At 46.3% G+C, this 13,513-nt stretch overlaps 1 protein-coding gene across 1 annotated transcript in view; it reads right to left on the minus strand.

Annotated features, from left to right (window-relative positions):
* Positions 1-13,513, minus strand: part of LOC139280102 (uncharacterized) — a 340,066-nt gene that overhangs the window by 245,917 nt on the left and 80,636 nt on the right. The gene's annotated exons all lie outside the window — the stretch shown is intronic.

The following is a 13,513-nucleotide window of genomic DNA, read 5'->3' on the forward strand; positions in this document are numbered from 1 at the left end:
CCAGTGCAGCCTTCGGCCACCTGAGAAAAAAACTGTTCGAAGACCAGGCCCACAAATCTGCCACCAAGCTCATGGTCTGCAGGGCTGTAGTAATACCTGCCCTCCAGTATGGCTCAGAAACATGCACCATGTACAGTAGACACCTCAAGTCGCTGGAGAAATACCACCAACGATGCCTCCGCAAGATCCTATAAATCCCCGGGGAGGACAGACGCACAAACATTAGCGTCCTCGACCAGGCCAACATCCCCAGCATTGAAGCACTGACCACACTTCATCAGCTCCGCTGGGCAGGCCACATTGTCCGTGTGCCAGAGACGAGACTCCCAAAGCAAGCGCTCTATTCTGAACTCCTTCACGGCAAACGAGCCAAAGGTGGGCAGAGGAAATGTTACAAGCACACCCTCAAAGCCTCCCTGATAAAGTGCAACATCCCCACCGACAGCTGGGAGTCCCTGGCCCAACACCGCCCTAAGTGGAGGAAGTGCACCCGGGAGGGCGCTGAGCACTTCGAGTCTCATTGCCAAGAGCATGCAGAAATCAAGCGCAGGCAGCGGAAAGAGCATGCGGCAAATCTGTCCCACCCTCCTTTACCCTCAACGACTAGCTGTCCCACCTGTAACTCTCGTATTGGACTGTTCAGCCACCCAAGGACTCATTTTAAGAGTGGAACAAGTCTTCCTCAATTCTGAGGGACTGCCTATGATGATGATGATGAGGTCTGTGAAGGCCTGAAACAGCAGTAATGTATTATGTTTTGGTGTGTGCAAAGCACTATGGCAGCAATTATTTCTGTCAAAAACTATTTAGATTGAGTGGAAGAATTTTGTTGCAAAAGTCAATATTCTCATATGCACCTGGGCATTTCTGGATTGTCATCGATAAGCAATGTATTTGCATTTCATGCAAAATCTAAATATACTATAAATTAAAAACATCCCTTTTGTACCGTTATCAGTGTGATTTATAATTGTGCTGCAAAAAAAATCATTACTCAATGCAATTTAACTTATAATTTATATTTTAAATACCCAACAGGCACAGTCTGCTGTGTTCACCTTGTGCAGCATGTGCAGGTCTGTAGGTGGTTCGGCAACAGTTCCTCAGACAAATTACATAAGTGTCTGTATACCATCACATTTATTCTGTGGTACAGGACAGTGCATGAATAAGAACATAAGAAATAGGAGCTGGAGTAGGCCATACAGCCCCTCGAGCCTGCTCCACCATTTAATACGATCATGGCTGATCCGATCATGGACTCAGGTCCACTTCCCAGCCCACTCTCCATAACCCCTTATTCCCTTATCAGTTAAGAAACTGTCATAGAAAACATAGAAAATAGGTGCAGGAGTAGGCCATTCGGCCCTTCGAGCCTGCACCACCATTCAATAAGATCATGGCTGATCATTCACCTCAGTCCCGCTTTCTCTCCATACCCCTTGATCCCTTCAGCCATAAGGGCCTTATCTAACTCCCTCTTGAATACATCCAATGAACTGGCATCAACAACTCTCTGCGGCAGGGAATTCCACAGGTTAACAACTGAGTGAAGAAGTTTCTCCTCATTTCAGTCCTAAATGGCTTACCCCTTATCCTTAGATTATGTCCCCTGGTTCTGGACTTCCTCAACATCGGGAACTTTCTTCCTGCATCTAACCTGTCCAGTCCTGTCAGAATTTTATATGTTTCTGAGATCCCCAGTCATCCTTCTAAACCTCCAGTGAATACAGACCCAGTCGATCCAGTCTCCCCTTGTATGTCAGTCCTGCCATCCCGGGAATCAGTCTGGCACTCCCTCAATAGCAAGAACGTCCGTCCTCAGATTAGGAGACCAAAACTGAACAGAATATTCCAGGTAAGGCCTCACTAAGGCCCTGTACAACTGCATTAAGACCTCCCTGCTCCTATACTCAAATCTCCTAGCTATGAAGGCCAACATACAATTTGCCTTCTTCACCGCCTGCTGTACCTACATGCCAACTTTCAATGACTGATGTACCATGACACCGAGGTCTCGTTGCACCTCCCCTTTTCCTAATCTGCCGCCATTCAGATAATATTCTGCCTTCGTGTTTTTGCCACCAAAGTGGATAACCTCACATCTATCCACATTATACGGCATCTGCCACGCATTTGCCCACTCACCTAACCTGTCCAAGTCATCCTGCAACCTTTTAGCGTCCTCCTCACAGCTCACACTGCCAGCCAGCTTAGTGTCATCTGCAAACTTGGAGCTATTAACTCAATTCCCTCATCCAAATCATTAATGTATATTGTAAAGAGCTAGGGTTCCAGCACTGAGCCCTGCGGCACTCCACTAGTCACTGCCTGCCATTCTAAAAAGGACGCATTTTTCCCGACTCTCTGCTTCCTGTCTGCCAACCAGTTCTCCATCCACGTCAGTACACAACCTCCAATACCATGTGCTTTAATTTTGCACACCAATCTCGTGTGGAACCTTGTCAAAAGCCTTTTGAAAGTCCAAATACACCACATCCACTGGTTCTCCCTTGTCCACTCTACCAGTTACATCCTCAAAAAATTCAAGAAGATTTGTCAAGCAGGATTTCCCTTTCATAAATCCATGCTGACTTGGACCGATCCCGTCACTGCTTTCCAAATGTGCTGCTATTTCATCTTCAATAATTGATTCCAACATTTTCCCCACTACCGATGTCAGGCTAACCGGTCTATAATTACCCGTTTTCTCTCTCCCTCCTTTCTTAAAAAGTGGTGTTACATTAGCAACCCTCCTGTCCATATGAACTGATCCAGAGTTGATAAGACTGTTGGAAAATGATCACCAATTCATCCACTATTTCTAGGGCTACTTCCTTAAGTACTCTGGGATGCAGATCATCAGGCCCCTGGGGTTTATCGGCCTTCAATCCCATCAATTTCTCCAACACAATTTTCCGCCTAATAAGGATTTCCTTCAGTTCCTCCTTCTCACTAGACCCTCGGTCCCCAAGTATTTCCGGAAGGTTATTTGTAGCTTCCTTCGTGAAGACAGAACCAAAGTATTTGTTTAACTGGTCCGCCATTTCTTTGTTCCCCATTATAAATTCACCTGAATCTGACTGCAAGGGACCAACGTTTGTTTTCACGAATCTTTTTCTCTTCATATATCAATAGAAGCTTTTGCAGTCAGCAAGCTTCCTCTCATACTCTATTTTCCCCCTCCTATTTAAACCCTTTGTCCTCCTCTGCTGTATTATCAAATTCACCCAGTCCTCAGGTTTGCTGCTTTTTCTGGCCAATTTATATGCCTCTATCTTGGATTTAACACTATCCTTAATTTCCCTTGTTAGCCACGGTTGAGCCACCTTCCCCGTTTTATTTTTACTCCAGACACGGATGTACAATTGTTGAAGTTCATCCATGTGATCTTTAAATGTTTGCCATTGCCTATCCACCATCACCCCTTTAAGTATCACTCGCCAGTCTATTCTAGCCAATTCACATCTCATACCATTGAAGTTACCTTTACTTAAGTTCAGGACCCTAGTCTCTGAATTAACTGTGTCGCTCTCCATCTTAATAAAGAATTCTACCATATTATGGTCACTCTTCCCCAAGGGGCCTCGCACAAAAAGATTGCTAATTAGCCCTTTCTCATTACACATCACCCAGTCTAGGATGGCCAGCCCTCTAGTTGGTTCCTCGACATATTGGTCTAGAAAATCATCCCTAATACACTCCAGGAAATCCTCCTCCACCGCATTGCTACCAGTTTGGTTAGCCAAATCTATATGTAGATTAAAGTTGCCCATGATAACTGCTGTACCTTTATTGCACGCATCCCTAATTTCTTGTTTGATGCTGCCCCCAACCTCACTGCTACTGTTTGGTGGTCTGTACACAACTCCCAACAGCGTTTTCTGCCCTTTGGTATTCCTTGGCCCCACCCATACCAATTCCACATCATCCAAGCTAATGTCTTTCCTTACTATTGCATTAATTTCCTCTTTAAACAGCAATGCCACCCCACCTCCTTTTCCTTTCTGTCTATCCTTCCTAAATGTTGAATATCCCTGGATGCAGAGTTCCCAGCCTTGGTCACCCTGGAGCCATGTCTCAGTGATGTCAATTACATCATACCCGTTAATTGCTATCTGCGCAGTTAATTCGTCCATCTTATTCCGAATACTCCTCGCGTTGAGGCACAGAGTCTTCAGTCTTGTCTTTTTAACACACTTTGCCAATCTCTGTCTTAAATTTATTCAATGACTCAGCTTTCACAGCTCCCTGAGGCAGCGAATTCCACAGATTTACAACCCTCAGAAGAAATTCCTCCTCATCTCAGTTTTAAATGGGCGGCCCCTTATTCTAAGATTATGCCTCCTGGTTCTCGTCTCCCCTTTCAGTGGAAACATCCTTTCTGCATCCACCTTATCAAGCCCCCTCATAATCTTTCGATAAGATCACCTCTCATTCTTCTGAATTCCAATCCAATGCCCAACATACTCAACCTTTCCTCATAGGTCAACCCCCTCATTTCCAGAATCAACCAAGTGAACCTTCTCTGAACTGCCTCCAAAGCAAGTATATTCTTTCGTAAATATGGAAACCAAAACTGCACGCAGTATTCCATGTGTGGCCTCATCAATACCTTGTATAACTGTAGCAAGACTTCTCTGCTTTTATACTCCATCCCCTTTGCAATAAAGGCCAATATTCCATTGGTCTTCCTGATATCTTGCTGTACTTGCATGATGCCCTGGACAACGTGGACCACTTCCCATATCTCGGGAGCCTCCTATCAACAAGAGTAGGCATCGACGACGAGATCCAACACCGCCTCCAGTGCACCAGTGCAGCCTGAGGAAAAGAGTGTTTGAAGACCAGACCCTCAAAACTGCCACCAAGTTCATGGTCTACAGGGCTCTAGTAATACCTGCCCTCCTGTATGGCTCAGAGATATGGACCATGTACAGCAGACACCTCAAGCTACTGGAGAAATATCACCAACGATGTCTCCGCAAGATCCTACAAATCCCCTGGGAGGACAGGCGCACCAACATCAACATCCTCATTCAGGCTAAAATCCCCAGCATTGAAGCACTGACAAACCACATAGTCCGCATGCCAGACACGAGATTCCCAAAGCAAGTGCTCTACTCGGAGCTCCTTCACGGCAAACGAGCTAAAGATGCGCAGCGGAAACGCTACAAGGACACTCTCGAAGCCTCCCTGATAAAGTGCAACATCCTCACTGACACCTGGGAGTCCCTGGCCCAAGACTGTCCTAAGTGGAGGAGTGCGCTGAACACCTCGAGTCTCAACGCCGAGAGCATGCAGAAATCAAGCACAGGCAGCGGAAAGAGCATGTGGCAAACCAGTCCCTTCCACCCCTTCCCTCAACGACTATCTGTCCCACCTGTGACAGAGTCTGTGGCTCTCGTATTGGACTGTTCAGCCATCTAAGAACTCACTTCAAGAGTGGAAGCAAGTCTTCCTCGATTCTGAGGGACCGCCTATGATGATGATGATACTACTAACCTTTTGTGTTTCATGCACCAGGATCCCCAGGTCCCTCTGTACTGCAGCACTTTGCCATTTTTCTCCATTTAAATAATAACTTGCTCTTTGATTTTATTTCTGCCATAGTGCATAACCTCACACTTTCCAACATTATACTTCATCTGCCCACTCACTTAACCTGTCTATGTCCTTTTGCAGCTTTTTTTATGTCCTCCTCACACATTACTTTTCCTCCCATCTTTGTATCGTCAGCAAACTTGACTACGTTACATTTGGTCCCTTCTTCCAAGTTGTTAACATAGATTGTAAATAGTTGGGATCCCAGCACTGATCCTTGCTGCCTCAGAAAACTTGGGAACTTTCTACCCTCTTCCAGAACTCTGACATTTTTAACAAAGAAACCTGGTTCCAACCCATTTTGATGAATTACGAGCCCTTTACGTTCCTACAGTCCTTTAAATCCTGCAGCAGCACACTTGTTCCTGCCCATCCGACGAGCAAGCTCCCAATGAGTGGTATTCCGAAAGCCTGGAGCTCACTCTGAAAATTCAAATTAGGTTGACTATGGCGAGATCAATTAGCACTCTATCCTACTTTTGCTCAGCATTACTTCCAAGCAAAAAATCTCAGCTCTGAATTCATTGTGACTCATTGCCATACCATGTTTTGGTATGTGAGGCTCTACACAGCAGCATAATCTAAAGTGAGGAGATATCTATCACAACCAGATGAAAGCAGAAAGCAATGTTTTAAAAAAATGGGAACAGGATAGAGGAGAAAAATAAAACAAATCAACATTATAATGCATTGAAAATGACACTGAAGACTTTCATAGAGCAACATTCTATGAAATGCATTGAAAGTGATTGCATGCAATGCTTTTTTTTAGAAAAAACTTTCTACATTGCAGTGAAAACCCAAAACCCTCGTCTAAGGTAAACATGGTGTAAACCCAGAGATAAAAATAGCTTTGAAACATATTAGAAAATATGCTGACCTACACACAGATAATACATGTAAAAAAAAATTGAACACTCAGAGATCCAAATACAACCAGAACCAAACTGGATCCGATATATCACTCAACAAAACATTCCCTCTAATCTTACTGCAGAAAAAACGCACCAAAATCATGAAGATCAAATGATGAAATCTAGAACTCATTGCAGAAATCTCTTCAGCAATCTACATGTTGCAAAAGATATTATAAATGTATAAACACAGAAATACGAGTCTGTGTCACTCAAAAAAAAGTCCACCTTTCCAGTCTCTCCTTAAATAAACAATAAGACGACAGTCTCCAAGATGCACTGCAGCAACTCTCCACAGCTGCTTCGGCAGCATCTCCCAAACCGCGATCTCTACCACCTAGAAGGACATGAGCAGCAGGTGCATGGGAGCACCATCACCTGCAAGCTTCCCTCCAAGTTGCACATCATCCTGAGTTGGAAATATATAATCGTTGCTGGGTCAAAATCCTGGAATTTCCTACCCAACAGCACTGTGGGAGTACCTTCACCACAAGGACTCCAGCGGTTCAAGAAGGCAACTCACCACCACCTTCTCAAGGGCAATTAGGGATGGGCAATAAATGCTGGCCTTGCCAGCAACGCCCACATCCCAGAACAAATTAAAACATTTTGAAAACAATTCCAGTCTAATTGAAGTTACAGCTGTTCCCCATTTTATTTGAAGTTGAAAGGCTTGAAGTTCTGACATTATATTATGAATTCTCTCAACACTTTCCACCAGTTAAACAGTTTGAAGCTCACAAATTAAAACATTTCTTCTTCTGAATGGTTGATGAGTTGCAATAAAAAAAGCTAACGGTAAATGAAAACCTTTATTCACTATTTTCTTACACTCCTTGATGTGCATATCAGCCAGCATGGTGGCAATAGGCCAACTACATCATGGTGCAACAACTATATCACCAAGCATGAAGTGACCTTTCTGTCACATTGGAGGCAAGTTTCAGCCTGAGTTGCTCCTGTTTTTTTTGGAGCAACTGGTTTAGAATGGAGTACCTTAGAAAATTGCAATTCTCGGCATTTAGTTTGCTCCAGTTCTAATCAGTTAGAACAGTTTCAGTTTGGAACAGATTTTCTTTTTCCAAAAGGGGGCGCGTCCGGCCACTTACGCCCGTTATGAAAGTTTAGGCAGTGAAAACTTACTCCAAACTAACTTAGAATGGAGTAAGTGTAGATTTTTGTACGCTCAGGAAAACCTTGTCTACACTTAGAAAATCAGGCGTAGGGAATGGGGGGGGGGGGGGTTTAAAAGGGAAGCATACAAACATTAAACACTTCAGTTTTACAAATAAAGAGCCACCGTCAATAATAAAAGATAAATACATCAATAAATCAACCAATAAATCCAAAAAAAGTTTTTAATTTAAAAAAATCAATAAAACATTTTCTACTCACCGACTGCAGCACCGGGCGAGCCCTCCAGCAGCGCGCTGGGACGGCCTCACCCCCCCCAGTGTGTTTCTGTCAGTGTCTCTATCTCTGTGTGTGTGTTTCTCACTCTCTGTCTGTTGGTGTCTGTGTTTCTGACAGCGAGGGGAGAGGGGGAGGGGGAAGGGAGGGGGAGGGAGGGGGAAGGGAGGGGTGGGGGGGGAGAAGGGAGGGGTGGGGGGGAGAAGGGAGGGGTGGGGGGGAGAAGGGAGGGGTGGGGGGGAGAAGGGAGGGGTGGGGGGGGAGAAGGGAGGGGTGGGGGGGGAGAAGGGAGGGGTGGGGGGGGAGAAGGGAGGGGTGGGGGGGGAGAAGGGAGGGGTGGGGGGGGAGAAGGGAGGGGTGGGGGGGGAGAAGGGAGGGGTGGGGGGGGAGAAGGGAGGGATGGGGGGGGAGAAGGGAGGGGTGGGGGGGGAGAAGGGAGGGGTGGGGGGGGAGAAGGGAGGGGTGGGGGGGGAGAAGGGAGGGGTGGGGGGGGAGAAGGGAGGGGTGGGGGGGAGAAGGGAGGGGTGGGGGGGAGAAGGGAGGGGTGGGGGGGAGAAGGGAGGGGTGGGGGGGAGAAGGGAGGGGTGGGGGGGAGAAGGGAGGGGTGGGGGGGGAGAAGGGAGGGGTGGGGGGGGAGAAGGGAGGGGTGGGGGGGGAGAAGGGAGGGGTGGGGGGGAGAAGGGAGGGGTGGGGGGGAGAAGGGAGGGGTGGGGGGGAGAAGGGAGGGGTGGGGGGGAGAGAAGGGAGAGAAGGGAGGGGAGGGAGAGAAGGGAGGGAAGGGAGAGAAGGGAGGGGAGAAAGAAGAGGGTGGCTGAACGGGCCGGGCCCAAGACTTCGGGCGGGGTCCGCCCCCAGCACCGGATTTACAGGTAGGTGGCCGGGGGTCGGGTCGGGTCAGGACCGGGGCAGTCTGATCGGGTCCGGGGGGGGGGGGGGAAGCGCGAGTCGGGTCCGGCCTGGGGGGGTGGGGGGGGGGGGGGGGGGGAGTCAGAAGGAAGGAAGGAAGGAAGCAGGAGCTGGGCGTGGGAGATGCTGTCTGATCCACGCAGCCCCAGTGAGGCATTCGGCCAGGGCTAGGGGCTGCGTGCTTCAGGCTCCTCCCACACAGTTCTGGGCGCCTGGAGCTACTGCACATGCGCGCCCACTGTAGCGCGCATGTGCAGAGGTCCCGGCACTGTTTTCAGCGCAGGGACCTGGCTCCACCCCCCACAGCTCGTGCTGCTCCATGCCCAGCTCGAGGACATACAGCGAGCCGGAGAATCGGTATGGGCGTCCAGGTCGGGGCTGCGCCGTTCCATGCGCGGCCCGAAACTTGGGCCATTTAAATCCAAATAACACAATTATGTTCTGTTAAATTTATTAATTTAATTTAAAGAACAATTTTTTAAAAATTAATTGAATACAAAAAACAATGTAACTCGATGGTATACTGTGATTTCAGGTGAATGAATTATGCATCATACATTATTCATAGTTTACTTTTCAGTCTCATTGTGCTTTTGTTTCTCCAACCAGCCATACTTGTGCCATTTCAAAGTTAGACTGTTAATTAGTGTTGAATTTTGGGCAACTGCATTTCTTTCCCTGTATGAATACATACTGACAAAGCAATGTATTGCGACAGGCATGACTTATTTTGCTCATTGCACAGACAGAAAGGAGATTGAATCAAATTTGAATCCAGGACCCATAAGTCAATAAATAATGGGAGAGATTATAGCAGGTTTCTTCCAATTTCCTGCCATAACTTCAGTGGAGCCCTATGAGAACAGCGTAAACGGCTGTTTCTAAAAGAAGTGGATGGACAGAGACACGACTACTTCCTTGTGAACTACAATGATGAGGTAAACAAGGAGGATGATGATGAAGAGATGAAGGTGATGAAGCTGTAGTGCATCCAATGATTGCCGTGTGTTTCTCTGGCCCTACCCCAACCCTTGTGTCACTTACTTCGTCACTCCTATGCATCAGCTCCAATACTTTTACCCGGGGGAGTATTAATGTTAATGATGAATGGGCACTGTGTAATTCAAAGAGCATTAGTGAGCTAGAGGAGTGGGGAAAGGCAGAAGACGTGCCACCTTCTCAGGGAGCTGAGAAGGAGGTTTCCCATGACTTCAGAGTCATGGTACCTAGAAAAATAGAAAATAGGTGCAGGAGTCGGCCATTCGAGCCTGCACCACCATTCAATAAGATCATGGCTGATCACTCACCTCAGTACACCTTTCCTGCTTTCTCTCCATACCCCTTGATCCCTTTAGCCATAAGGGCCATATCTAACTCCCTCTTGAATATATCCAACGAACTGGCATCAACAACTCTTTGCGGTAGAAATTTCCACTGGTTAACAACTCAGTGAAGAAGTTTCTCCTCATCTCGGTCCTAAATGGCTTACCCCTTATCCTTAGACTGTCTCCCATGGTTCTGGACTTCCCCAACATCAGGAACATTCTTCCTGCATCTAACCTGTCCAGTCCCGTCAGAATTTTATATGTTTCTATGAGATCCCCTCTCATTCTTCTAAACTTCAGTGAATACAGGCCCAGTCGATCCAATCTCTCCTCACATGTCAGTCCTGCTATCCCGGGAATCAGTCTGGTGAACTTTTGCTGCACTCCCTCAATAGCAAGAACGTCCTTCCACAGATTGGGAGACCAAAACTGAACACAATATTCCAGATGAGGCCTCACCAAGGCCCTGTACAACTGCAGTAAGACCTCCCTGCTCCTATACTCAAATCCCCTAGCTATGAATGCCAACATGCCATTTGCCTTCTTCACCGCCTGCTGTATCTGCATACCAACTTTCAATGACTGATGTACCATGACACCCAGGTCTCGTTGCACCTCCCCTTTTTCTAATCTGCCACCATTCAAATAATATTGTGCCTTCGTGTTTTTGCCACCAAAGTGGATAACCTCACATTTATCCACATTATACTGCATCTGCCATGCATTTGCCCACTCACCTAACCTGTCCAAGTCACCCTGCAGCCTCTTAGCATCCTCCGCACAGCTCACACCGCCACGCAGTTTAGTGTCATCTGCAAACTTGGAGATATTACACTCAATTCCTTCATCTAAATCATTAATGTATATTGTAAATAGCTGAGGTCCCAGCCCTGCAGCACTCCACTAGTCACTGCCTGCCATTCTGAAAAGGACCAGTTTATCCCAACTCTCTGCTTCCTGTCTGCCAACCAGTTCTCTATCCACGTCAATACATTACCCCCATTACCATGTGCTTTAATTTTGCACATCAATCTCTTGTGTGGGACCTTGTCAAAAGCCTTTTGAAAGTCCAAATACACCACATCCACTGGTTCTCCCTTGTCCACACTACTAGTTACATCCTCAAAAAATTCTAGATGTGTCAAGCATGATTTCCCCTTCATAAATTCATGTTGACTTGAACCGATCCTGTCACTGCTTTCCAAATGCGCTGCTATTTCATCTTTAATAATTGATTCCAACATTTTCCCCACTCCTGATGTCAGGCTAACCGGTCTATAATTCCCTGTTTTCTCTCAGTCCTTTCTTAAACATTGGTGTTACATTAGCTGCTCTCCAGTCCATTGGAACCGATCCAGAGTCGATAGACTGTTGGAAAATGATCACCAATGTATCCACTATTTCTAGAGCCACTTCCTTAAGTACTCTGGGATGCAGACTATCAGGCTCTGGGGATTTTTCAGCCTTCAATTCCATCAATTTCCTGAACACAATTTCCTGACTAATAAGGATTTCCTTCAGTTCCTTTTTCTCACGAGACCCTCGGTCCCCTAGTACTTCCGGAAGGTTATTTGTGTCTTCCTTCGTGAAGACAGAATCAAAGTATTTGTTCAATTGGTCTGCCTTTTCTTTGTTCCCCATTATAAATTCACCTGATTCTGACTGCAAGGGACCTATGTTTGTCTTCACTAATCTTTTTCTCTTCACATATCTATCGAAGCTTTTGCAGTCAGTTTTTATGTTCCCAGCAAGCTTCCTCTCATACTCTATTTCCCCCCTCCAAATTAAACCTTTTGTCCTCCTCTGCTGAATTCTAAATTTCTCCCAGTCCTCGAGTTTATTGGTATTTCTGGCCAATTTATATGCCTCTTCCTTAGAATTAACACCATCCTTAATTTCCCTTGTTAGCCACGGTTGAGCCACCTTCCCCGTTTTATTTTTACTCCAGACAGGGATGTACAATTGTTGAAGTACATCCATGTGACCTTTAAATGTTTGCCATTGCCAATCCACCATCAACCCTTTAAGTATCATTCACCAGTCTATTCTAGCCAATTCACGTCTCATACCATCGAAGTTACCTTTCCTTAGTACAGGACCTAGTCTCTGAATTAACTGTGTCACTCTCCACCTTAATAAAGAATTCTACCATATTATGGTCACTCTTCCACAAGGAGCCTCGCACAACAAGATTGCTAATTAGTCCTTTCTCATTACACATCACCCAGTCTAGGATGGCCAGCCCTCTAGTTGGTTCTTTGACATATTGGTCTAGAAAACCATCCCTAATATACTCCAGGAAATCCTCCTCCACTGTATTGCTACCAGTTTGGTTAGTCCAATCTATATGTAGATTAAAGTCGCCCACGATAAATGCTGTACCTTTATTGCACGCATCCCTAATTTCTTGTTTGATGCTGTCCCCAACCTCACTACTACTGTTTGGTGGTGTATATACCACTCCCACTAGTGTTTTCTGGTATTCCACAGCTCTACCCATACAGATTCCACATCGTCCAAGCTAATGTCCTCCTTATTATTGCGTCAATTTCCTCTTTAACCAGCAACGCTACCCCACCGCCTTTTCCTTTGTCTATCCTTCCTGAATGTTGAATAACCCTGGATGTTGAGTTCCCAGCCTTGGTCACCTTGGAGCCATGTCTCCATAATCCCAATTGTATCATATTCGTTAACAGCTGCTTGCGCAGTTAATTTGTCCACCTTATTACGAAAAGTCCTCGCATTGAGGCACAGAGCCTTCAAGGCTTGTCTTTTTAACACACTTTGCCCCTTTAGAATTTTGCTGTAATGTGGCCAGTTTTGATTTTTGCCTTGGGTTTCTCTGCCCTCCACTTTTACTTTTCTTCTTTGTCTTTTGCTTCTGCCTCCATTCTACTTCCCTCTGTCTCCCTGCATTGGTTCCTATCCCCCTGCCATATTAGTTTAACCCCACCCCAACAGCACTAGCAAACACTTCCCCTAGGACATTGGTTCCGGTCTTGTCCAGGTGCAGACCGTCTGGTTTGTACTGGTCCCACCTCCCCCAGAACCGGTTCCAATGCCCCAGGAATTTGAATCCCTCCCTCCTGCACCACTCTTGAAGCCACGTATTCATCTTAGCTATTCTGCAATTCCTACTCTGACTACCACGTGGCACTGGTAGCAATCCTGAGATTTGAGGGCCTGCTTTCGAATTTAACTCCTAGCTCCCTAAATTCAGCTTGTAGGACCTTATCCCGTTTTTTTACCTATATACACCATGACAGAACTCATGGGTATTCACCTAAAAAGGATGTTTGAGCAACATCGTACCTATGCGCAGATCTGAGGTCAGTCTCTAAGGATGTGTGACAG

Source organism: Pristiophorus japonicus, chromosome 14, assembly GCF_044704955.1.
Source record: "Pristiophorus japonicus isolate sPriJap1 chromosome 14, sPriJap1.hap1, whole genome shotgun sequence".
Taxonomy (NCBI): domain Eukaryota; kingdom Metazoa; phylum Chordata; class Chondrichthyes; family Pristiophoridae; genus Pristiophorus; species Pristiophorus japonicus.